Here is a 9,791-nt window from a genome sequence, read left to right on the forward strand (position 1 = left end):
ATCTTTGATTGCAACGATGCAAAAAACAAAAGATAATTAATGGAGAGTGTCACGGGGTGAGATTCCCCCCTGCGGCGCCTCCTGCTGTTCATCTGGAGAATTAGCATTTCCAGCCTCCGGAGCACCCTCCGGTGTTCTGCTTGCCACTGGGCCCGAGTCCCTCCTGGATCCCGGTACCCCTTTCAGGCCACTGTGCTGCCCCCTGGTAGTGCCTCCACAGATCTGGGTTTCCCCTCCCCAGGGAACCTTCACCCTATATCCCCACCTCGCCTCAGACTATGGCTACTGCCAGTCTTGATCTAGCCCCCATTCACTGGGGCAGACTGCAGTGTAAATGCCACTCATCACCGGCAAGGGGGGGGTTGGACCTGCTGCCTCTGCCTACCCTTGGGGCTGCCCCTCTGCAACCCCAGTACCTTCTCGGCCTTTAACAAGGCCTGCAGCCTGGGGGTTTTCTAGGCCGGAGCTCCCCAGCTCCTCTGGCCTTTCCCCAGCCCTGCTCCACTCTAGGTACCTTTGTCAGCTCCCAGGCAGCCAAGCCCTTCTCCCTCAAGAGCTAGAGGGAGGCTCCCAGCTTCCCTGGCTTTTATAAGGCCAGCTACGGTCTGATTGGGGCGTGGCCGCAGCTGTGGCTGTTTCCCCAATCAGCTGAGGCTTGCTGCTTTCCCCAGCAGCAGCCCTCTCCCAGGGCTGATTTAAGCCTTTGAAGGCAGGAGTGGGTGACCACCCCGCTACAGAGAGAAAGGGATGATCTGTGGTATGACAGCTTATTCCCTAAGTGCCGGAACTGCTGTGTTACGCTAATAGGGGGCGCTACCTTGCAACGGCTGACTCAGAATCATAGTGGAGGTGGAAAAGACTAAGGGTCAGATTGTTCCTGCATCGCGGAATGCAGGTGTGGTAGCTAAGTTCAATCAGTCTTTCCCTCTTGTCAGCCTGGTACAAGGCCAAGGTCACTCATGGTGCCTGTACTTCTATGTGCCACTGGGGCCATGGCCCAGCCGTCCCATCCCCGACAACTCTTGGCTAGCCCACAAGTTGGTTGGGAGCAAGCTGCACCATTCTAATAGCAGGTGCAGCCTGCATGCTTCCCCTCCTCACTAGGTAGCTCAGGGAGGATGGAGCTGAGGATATGGCCCTGGGGCCTTTAGGAGAAGGAGAACATGAGTAAATGCTGATTGGGAAGCTGTGCCCAGCACAGAGACGGCAGTGTGAAGAGAGAAGCAAAGGCAGGAGGGTCTTGAGGAAACACAGGGAGCCCATATGAGACAAACAAGTATACAAAGCAGCACTTTCAGTCTCTGCTAAATGAAAGCCAGTTGCTCCATCAGATGCCTATAATTTCCCAGCACCCCTGTCTGTAAGAATGGGGAATTCTAATGGATTAACTGAAATAACTGGAAGTGTCCAGTTAGTGCCTTTCTGCAGATAGAACCTGCCACAGACTGGGAAGATATTTTATGTCCTAAGATAGAATAATGTGCCAATTACCGAAAGCATTCAAACCATCTGTCATGGTTGTGCCAAGAGCTCTCTTTTTTATTTTAAAGCACTTTACATCCAATTGTAAATGGCACTCCCAACTCTATCCATATTTGTTTGTTTGTATTTTTAATTTCCAGCTCCTGGATTCCTGTGATTACCTGAGAATCTCAGCTTCCATTAAAAAAAAAAAGTATGTTTTTAGCCCTCAAGATTGTAGAGACAAGTCTGAAAATGCGGACCAGGTACACCCTAAAGGCATGGAAACCAGAAGGCAAATAAAACAAAGTCAAGATTTATTGGGTTTTTTTTTTAATCTCATGATTTTCAAGCCAATCTCATGATTTTGGGGGGCCTGATTCATGATTTTTTGAATGCATAGAGTTGGCAACATTGCATTCAACCAAAGCACACAAAGACTCTATACATCTCAAGTGTATCTGTCACCACTGGCCTCATTCCATTCCTTTCATGCTATCTGTTACTCCCACTAAGGTCAGATGTTTCCCCCTCCTTCATATCATTCTTTTCAAGAACTCTACTGACTTCTGCAAAGTAGGGTGACCAGATGTCCCGATTTTAAAGGGACAGTTCTAATTTTGGGGTCTTTTTCTTATATAGGCTCCTCTTACCCAATTTTTCACATTTGCTGTCTGGTCACCCTACTGCAAAGCAAAACTGGGTATCAAAACCAGAGCCAATAGACATCCCCAACTTGGAAACAATGGGATCCATTGCTGCAGTGGTACCTATAAACTGGCAGCAATCCATGAAATTTTAATCTAAGGAATGAAATTGATGTGAGTGTTCTCTGCTGAGGAAGCCAGTGTGGACTGACTGTATCGTCAGACTCTTCCTCTGGTATTTCACAACACACAATACAAGCGTCACCCTGATTATAACCTATCACTCAAGAATCAGCTGGAGCACAGCCAGCATGCAGCTAGAAATACCTGATGGGTTTAAAAACCTTCTTGAGACATTTTGACTCAAAATTTCCGCTGAGCCTCAGCTTGGGCTTCCTTCATGCAAGCACAATCTTCCCTTTCTATTTTTCTCTGTTAGTCCCAGTTCTATTGGTGTCACATGGGGTTATAATAATGATCTGCTAAGTGAGGGTACAATGTTCAAAAAGAACAAAGTGACTACACCCCATTTTCAAAAGTGACTGACGCACTTAGGTTCCCAAGTCACTTCTGGAAATGAGACTTACAGGAAATGAAAATTCTGCCTTCTTTGCTCCCCATTATACAAGACATATATTCCATGCTCCAAGGAGCACGATGTTTCAAAACTAAGCAGCAAAGTCTCCAGGAAGAGCAATGTTATATTGTCTGGTCTCCAGTTTACCAAACAATGGGCTTGGGTTTGTTTGATGCCAAGCAAATGCAACTGCCATTGACTCCAATGGAAGCTACAGGTCCTCGGCACCTCTCAGGATCAGTATATAGCACAGCAAGATTTGGGGTCAAATTCTGACGCATGCAAAAGGTGCAATGGCCCAAGTACAGACCCAGGTATGCTGCAAAAGCAGTGTTAATATAGGCCCATATTCTATTCACCAGACACCCCATTCTATCCCCACATACGACCTCTGTGCAACCTATGCTACTAAGAGCATATTTAGAAATGTAGACACCTTTTCAGAAATACCGTACTTAGCTCAAAGGAAAGAATTTAATCTGAACTCAGAAAATTGCAATTGAAAAAGCAATTATAGCCGTTCTTTCTTACTTATTATCACCTTTAAATATCTCACCATCACAAGAATATGCAAATTCAATTCATATATGCCTAGTTTAATCATATTATGATCCTGGGAACTTGGCAACCGCATTAGCAATGCCACACCTGGTTTCACCCACCCACTGCGTAATAAGGACTAGAAAGATTAAGAGTCTCTATAGCTCAACTCATGGTGAAGTAGAGGCTAAATCTGCATGCACAGGCAGTTCTCAGTGCACGTCTGGTCAGTATTAGAAGGCATGTGCAAACTCAGCATAGACCAGCCCCTATAGGTTTGGTTAGAGTCACAAACCTCCATGAATTCCTCTTCCCCCACAACTGCCTTTCCAGAACACCTGCCTCACCTTACCCTTTGATGTCTTCAAGGGAACTGGTGACCTGACTCCTCCTGTTCTGTTCAGGCCAAGGCTCTTCCTGGGTCCTCAGGTGGTGCCAGGGTGCTGTTCACTGCCAGCCCTTCAGAAGGGTCTTCAGAGGCGAATCTGTGTGGGTGACTTCATCTCAATCCACCAAGGCCTGTTCTAAAAGGGAAGGGTGGTATGGTGAAGGTGGAGTCTGAAGCACTTGTCCCACACATAGGACAGGAGATGCTGGGAAATGACTGTGTTCCCAGCCTGCTCTCTACTGAGTTTCCTGCAGAGATGATTCTTAGGGAACCCGATGGGTTCTGTAGCAGTAGCACCATCATGCCAGCTATTTCTCAACCCCAGTGCCTTTTTGCCAGAGAACACCTGCCATCAGGGTCGGTGCAACCATTTAGGCAAACTAGGTGGCCACCTAGGGCGCCTAGTGATTGGGGGTGCCTAAAAGTCCCCTCAGGCAAGGAGATGGAGTGGAGGTGAGCTGGGGGGGGGCGCGCAGGGAGGGCTGCCCACAGTAACGAGGGAGGGGAGGCGCACAGGGGAACAGCTCCCCGCCCCAGCTTGCCTCCACTCTGCCTCCTCCACTGACCACACAGCCTCCTCTCTAAGTCTCCTCCAATCAGGGCTGCACGCCTGGGCGGGGAGGACAATTAGAGTGGCGCCAGCGTGCTCAGTGGAGGAGGCAGAGCCGAGGTGAGCTGGATGGGGGAAAACCCAGGCAGGTTTAACTGCCGTGGCGGGGTGGGGGAGGTCAGGTCTCCCCAGGCAGGGTTAGCTACCACGGGGCGATGGGGGAGAGTCTCCCCGGGTGGGTTAGCTGCCATGGGGGGACAGGGGAGTCTCCTAAGCGGGGTTAGTTGCCTTGGGGGGACAGGGTGGAGAGGGGTTAGCTGTTTTGGTGGGGGGGTAGCTGCTGCGTGGGGGGGCTGAGTTAGCTGCTGTGGGTGGGGGGGTTAGCTGGGTGCGGAGTGCAAGGTGGAAGTTTTGCCTAGGGCGTGAAACTTCCTTGCACCGGCCCTGCCTGCCATAGCCTAATATTGACAAAGGTACTAGTAGCCGAAAGCATCCCTGATTACAAGTGGGGTTTTGGCTCTGCACAAAACTTTTGAATGCCTTAGTCATGGGGAGATGGCGACTAGCTGGCACTTATGTTCAAGTTTGGTCACCGTATCTTCAAATACAGCAGAATTAAGGAGCGGGAGGAGGGTCCAGGATGGGGCAATAGGATGGGGCAATAGGACTGATTATAGACATGAAAGACCTCTCACATAGAGAGAGGTTGCAAAGAGTGCCACTGTTTGCGTGAGAGGGCAGATGAATAAGAGTGGGGGGGCATGAGAAAGATAGGCTAAATAATGAATGATGCGGAGAAGGCAGATCAGACACTCCTGTTCAGCATGTCTTATTGTAGAAGCACAAGGGGACGTTCATTGAAATTGAAAGGCAGCAAATTAAAAAATAATAAAAGAAATAATTTTTACACAATGCAGACGTAGACTGTGGAAGTCAGTGCCATGGGATAGCACTGAAGCCAAGGATTAAAACAAACTGGACCCCAGAGCCTCTAGAGTTATAATAAGGAAGATTTAAAAACCCTAAGAATTTGGGAAGGGATGGAAACCTTCATGCTTTAGGTCATAAGCCAATCTTCAGCTAATGGTGATCAGGCAGAAAAATTTCTTCTGGGCAGATAAACCCATAATTGTCTGGTGTAGTTTCTTGCACCTTCCTCTGAAACACCTGACATTGACCATCGTCAGACACAGGAAACCGGGCTAGATTGACCACTGGTCAGGCTCGGTCTATGTTCCTAATGCTCTGTATGTAGTTACGGAGAAGGCAGTCATAATAAAGAAAGCTAATATGGAAGTCACTAATAGGTGTCTCATAGACTCACAGACTGTAAGGCCAGAAGGGACCATCAAAATCATCTAATCTGATCTCCTGCATAACGCAGGCCACAGAACCTCGTCCACTCCTGAAATAGACTCCTCACCTCTGGCTGAGTTACTGAACTCCTCAAATCATGGTTTAAAATCTTCAAGTTACAGCGAATTCACATTTATACTAGTTTAAACCATTAAGCCAGTGACTCATGCCCCATGCTGCAGAGAAAAGCTAAAAACTTCTCTGATTCTGTTCTCCCTCACATTTGGTTACTTTAGTGTGACATTAGTAGAGCTATTCCTGATTTACGCTGATGTAAGTGAGAGCAGAATGAGGCCTCAGTATGGAGAATGCTGATATCCTAACTGCTGATTGAAAAGCACATGTTGATGCCCATCTACAATGTACACGTCTTTGTTTAGTGATTCAGGCTTGTGCACACATTATGCCATACCTGCTGCCATCTGCACATTATATCTAGGAATGGCTAGGGAGCTAAACAGGGACACACTTCTAAATCCCCTTCATATGCATTGGATTAGGAGAGTTTATTTCAGGTACAGAATGGAAAAATGGTTTATATTTTGTTAATATAAACATGTCTATAAACAGGTCTATAAAATCATGACAGGTGAAGAGAAAGTAGAAAAGGACGTGTTGTTTACTACTTCTCATAACACAAGAACTAGGGGTCAACAAATGAAATTAATAGGCATCAGGTTTAAAACAAATAAAAGTAAGTATTTCTTCATACAATGCACAGTTAACCTGTGGAACTCCTTGCCAGAGGATGTTGTGAAGGCCAAGACCATAACAGGGTTTAAAAAAGAACAAGATAAATTAATGGAGGATAGGTCCATCAGTGGCTATTAGCTGGAATGGTGTCCCTAGCCTCTGTTTGCTAGAAGCTGGGAATGAGTGGCAGGGGATGGATCACTTGATGATTACCTGTTCTGTTAATTCCCTCCGGGCTAGATGGACCTTTGGTCTGACCCAGTAGGGCCATTATTATGTTTTTATGACTGTTTCTCCCAAATATGGATGATGAAGAGTCATGATCCTGATGTGCACATATCAACCAGTCTGATATGCCTTTCCTGCCAGTGTAAGAGAGAGAAGAACCAGGCCCAAAGACCTTAAGAAATATAAATGGTATCTGTATATTGGGCACCCAGTGGAGAATGCAAGTGTTATGATCACTGGGCATTCTTGCACAAAGGAGACACTAGCTACCCCAAGCAGTTACCATGTCAGCATATGGTCCAATGAGCCTCCAAAATATTTCCTTTGAAAAATTTGTGTCGTGTGATATCACAAACAACAGAACTGGACAATGGTCTGTCTGAAATCAGATGGACACTGAAACTTGACATACCCAGAACTAGCCCAATCCACCCTGTGCATAGGTTTGGAAAGTTGCTTTGGGGGAAGTTGGGCTGAAACAGTAGCTGTGGGGTTAATCTGGGGACCTGGATATGCACAGCGGTCATGTTGTACAGTGGGCGTCATGCTGCTTGGGAAGTTGGAGTCATGGAACGGCTACCAAACAGTTTGGGAATCTGGACTGGGGCAGTGGGTGCAACAGTTTGGGAATCTGGACTGGGGCAGTGGGTGCAACAAGATCTGGAAGTTTAGATTTCAACTAGAAGGGTAGAGTGTTTTCTTTTCAAGGGTTGATCTCTGTGTGTGCTCAGGCAGGGGAGCACGTAGCCAGGGGCATGTCAGGGAAACACGTAGCAGATGCATTATCTAGACAGGAATTTCTTGTCATCACAAAAACCCCATGTAACCTTGTCATATCAAAGCACCACACCCAAGGGCCTGTTTCCAGAAGGTCTTTTCTATGGCAATTGAAAACTATTTCTGAAAAATCCCTTTTTATTATTTAAACATTAAACAAAGTTAGGGCAAAATGCCAAGTCAGTAGGTAGCAGCACACAGCTCCACAGGCTGGGGGTATGGCAAGCCAGGGAAAATCCTGCAAGATAGCACAGGTCATAGTGGCTTGATGTGTTGGGAGTATATTGACTATTCCTTTCTGAAGGGAACAACATACTAGCTTGGTGGTTGCTGTGGATGGCAAGGTATGCATCTGTTGGAGAGCATACAAGTCTTCTCTCTCACACTGCATCCCTTTCTGTCTAAACATGTCCCTCATGGTCATGCAATCATACTCTAAAGTGACACAACAGCAAATTTGGCGGGTGCACTGTATCCCACATCTGGGCGCCATCAGAATGTCTGCATCATGTGCATTATGCCAGCAAAGGTTTTTGCACCTCTTTACATGCCTGCAAAAGCAAGAGTTAGTCTTGTGACACATTTTTGGAACCAAGGCTTTCCATGAGCGAATGACTACTGCAGGCAGTTTTATAAAAATTGCTTCCAGATCTACATGTATCATGTAACCAAAAAATGAGTTTGCCTGCGTTTTTGGAAGGGCTAAAAAGCACAATGAATTTCACTGGTCCTACAACACCCAGGAACAATGCTGCATATTTTTGAGCCCCATCTACCAGTACCGTATCTAACTATTTCCGTATTGTGACAGACGCAGGCCAGTGGGGTACAGGAGTCTGGTAGAGGGCAAATATACTGGTCACTGGGTGAGTAGTTTTCTGTTCCCTGAATGACCAGAGCAGGGGCTGCACTAGAGTAATCAGGAACCTGCTAGAACCAATTAAGGCAGACAGGCTGATTAGAACACCTGCAGCCAATCAAGGCAGGCTAATCAGGGCACCTGGGTTTAAAAAGGAGCTCACTCCAGTCAGGGAGAGGAGAGGAGAGGAGAGGAGAGGAAAGTGAAGTGAAGTGAAGTGAAGTGAAGTGAAGTGAAGTGAAGTGAAGTGAAGTGCGTGTGAGGAGCTGGGAGCAAGAGGTACCAGAAGCTGAGAGTGAGAGGCTGTGCTGCTGGAGGACTAAGGAGTACAAGTGTTATCAGACACCAGGAGGAAGGTCCTGTGGTGAGGATAAAGATGATGTTTGGAGGAGGCCATGGGGAAGTAGCCCAGGGAGTTGTAGCTGTCATGCAGCTGTTACAGGAGGTACTATAGACAGCTGCAATCCACAGGGCCCTGGGCTGGAACCCGGAGTAGAGGGCGGGCCCGGGTTCCCCCCAAACCTCCCAACTCCTGATCAGACACAGGAGAAGTTGACCCAGACTGTGGGGAAGATCACTGAGGTGAGTAAATCTGCCAAATTAGTGCAGGACCCACCAAGGTAGAGGAGGAACTTTGTCACAGTATGTACATCTGTAGAGCACTTGTGTACCATGAATGCAGGGGAAGCTGCAGGGCACTGCTTGAAAATGAATGTAAAAAGCCCCAGACATGCTCACGCATGATTGCCAGGTCTGAAGCTGAGTTGGCCGGCAAACAGAGTTCCTCTTTCAACCCCACTAGGAATGTGGTGTAACAATAAACTCGATTCAGATGTTGGAAATTCATGTAGAATTGTTGTATTTTCTGCCATCATTTTAGAATGCTGGTGCCAATGGAAAGCATTTTCACGTCGGGCAAATGATGCCAAACTAATGAAGCAATTGCTTCAGTAATGTCAAGGATTAACTATTATGTGTCTAATCTTGCTGTCATTCTTGGGAAGATGTCAGTTAAAGACTGCTGCTTTTAGTTTACTATTTCCACACAGCGCTTCTGCACATCACTTCCACTCTTTACTGGCTCCTTATTAAGCTCATACCGACAGCAATTATTCTGAGATGTGGCATGAAGGCGACTGCTGAAGGGTAAGATTACATTATAATTAAGGCTATTGATTTACAACCACACTTTCAACTGCCATGCACTAATACACTTGCAGAATGTGCTGGTAACATCCATTTGTACTCGAACATGTGAATTTGTGTGTGCAAACAAGAATTTGTACATGCAAAGCAGGCAATTGGGTGCACAACTACCTGCTTTGTCCACACAGTTGCACAATTATTCCTGAAAATTCTCATCTACATGCCCAAAGATGAGTTTTGCAGGCTCAGTCAGGTTCAAATGCAACACTGATGAAGGTCCATTTGAAAATTTGACCAATAATATCATAGTTCTCCATGTTTCACTAAAATCAGCAGAATAAGTATTGGTAAGATTCCAGATTTTAGCATATGTCCCTGGTCCGGCTGTTCAGGCCTTGGAGTGTTTTACACTCACTTTGTACAAGCAAAAATGACTGTAGAAGGTGTAAGGCAGAGCAGAATTGGGCCCACAATTTCTATCTAAGATAGAACAAACAGGAGGAGCTGCACCCACTACTACACACCTTTACTGAGTGGGCATGATAAGCATTTGCATACATTGGACATGA

This window comes from Gopherus evgoodei, chromosome 10, assembly GCF_007399415.2.
Source record: "Gopherus evgoodei ecotype Sinaloan lineage chromosome 10, rGopEvg1_v1.p, whole genome shotgun sequence".
Classification (NCBI taxonomy): Eukaryota; Metazoa; Chordata; order Testudines; family Testudinidae; genus Gopherus; species Gopherus evgoodei.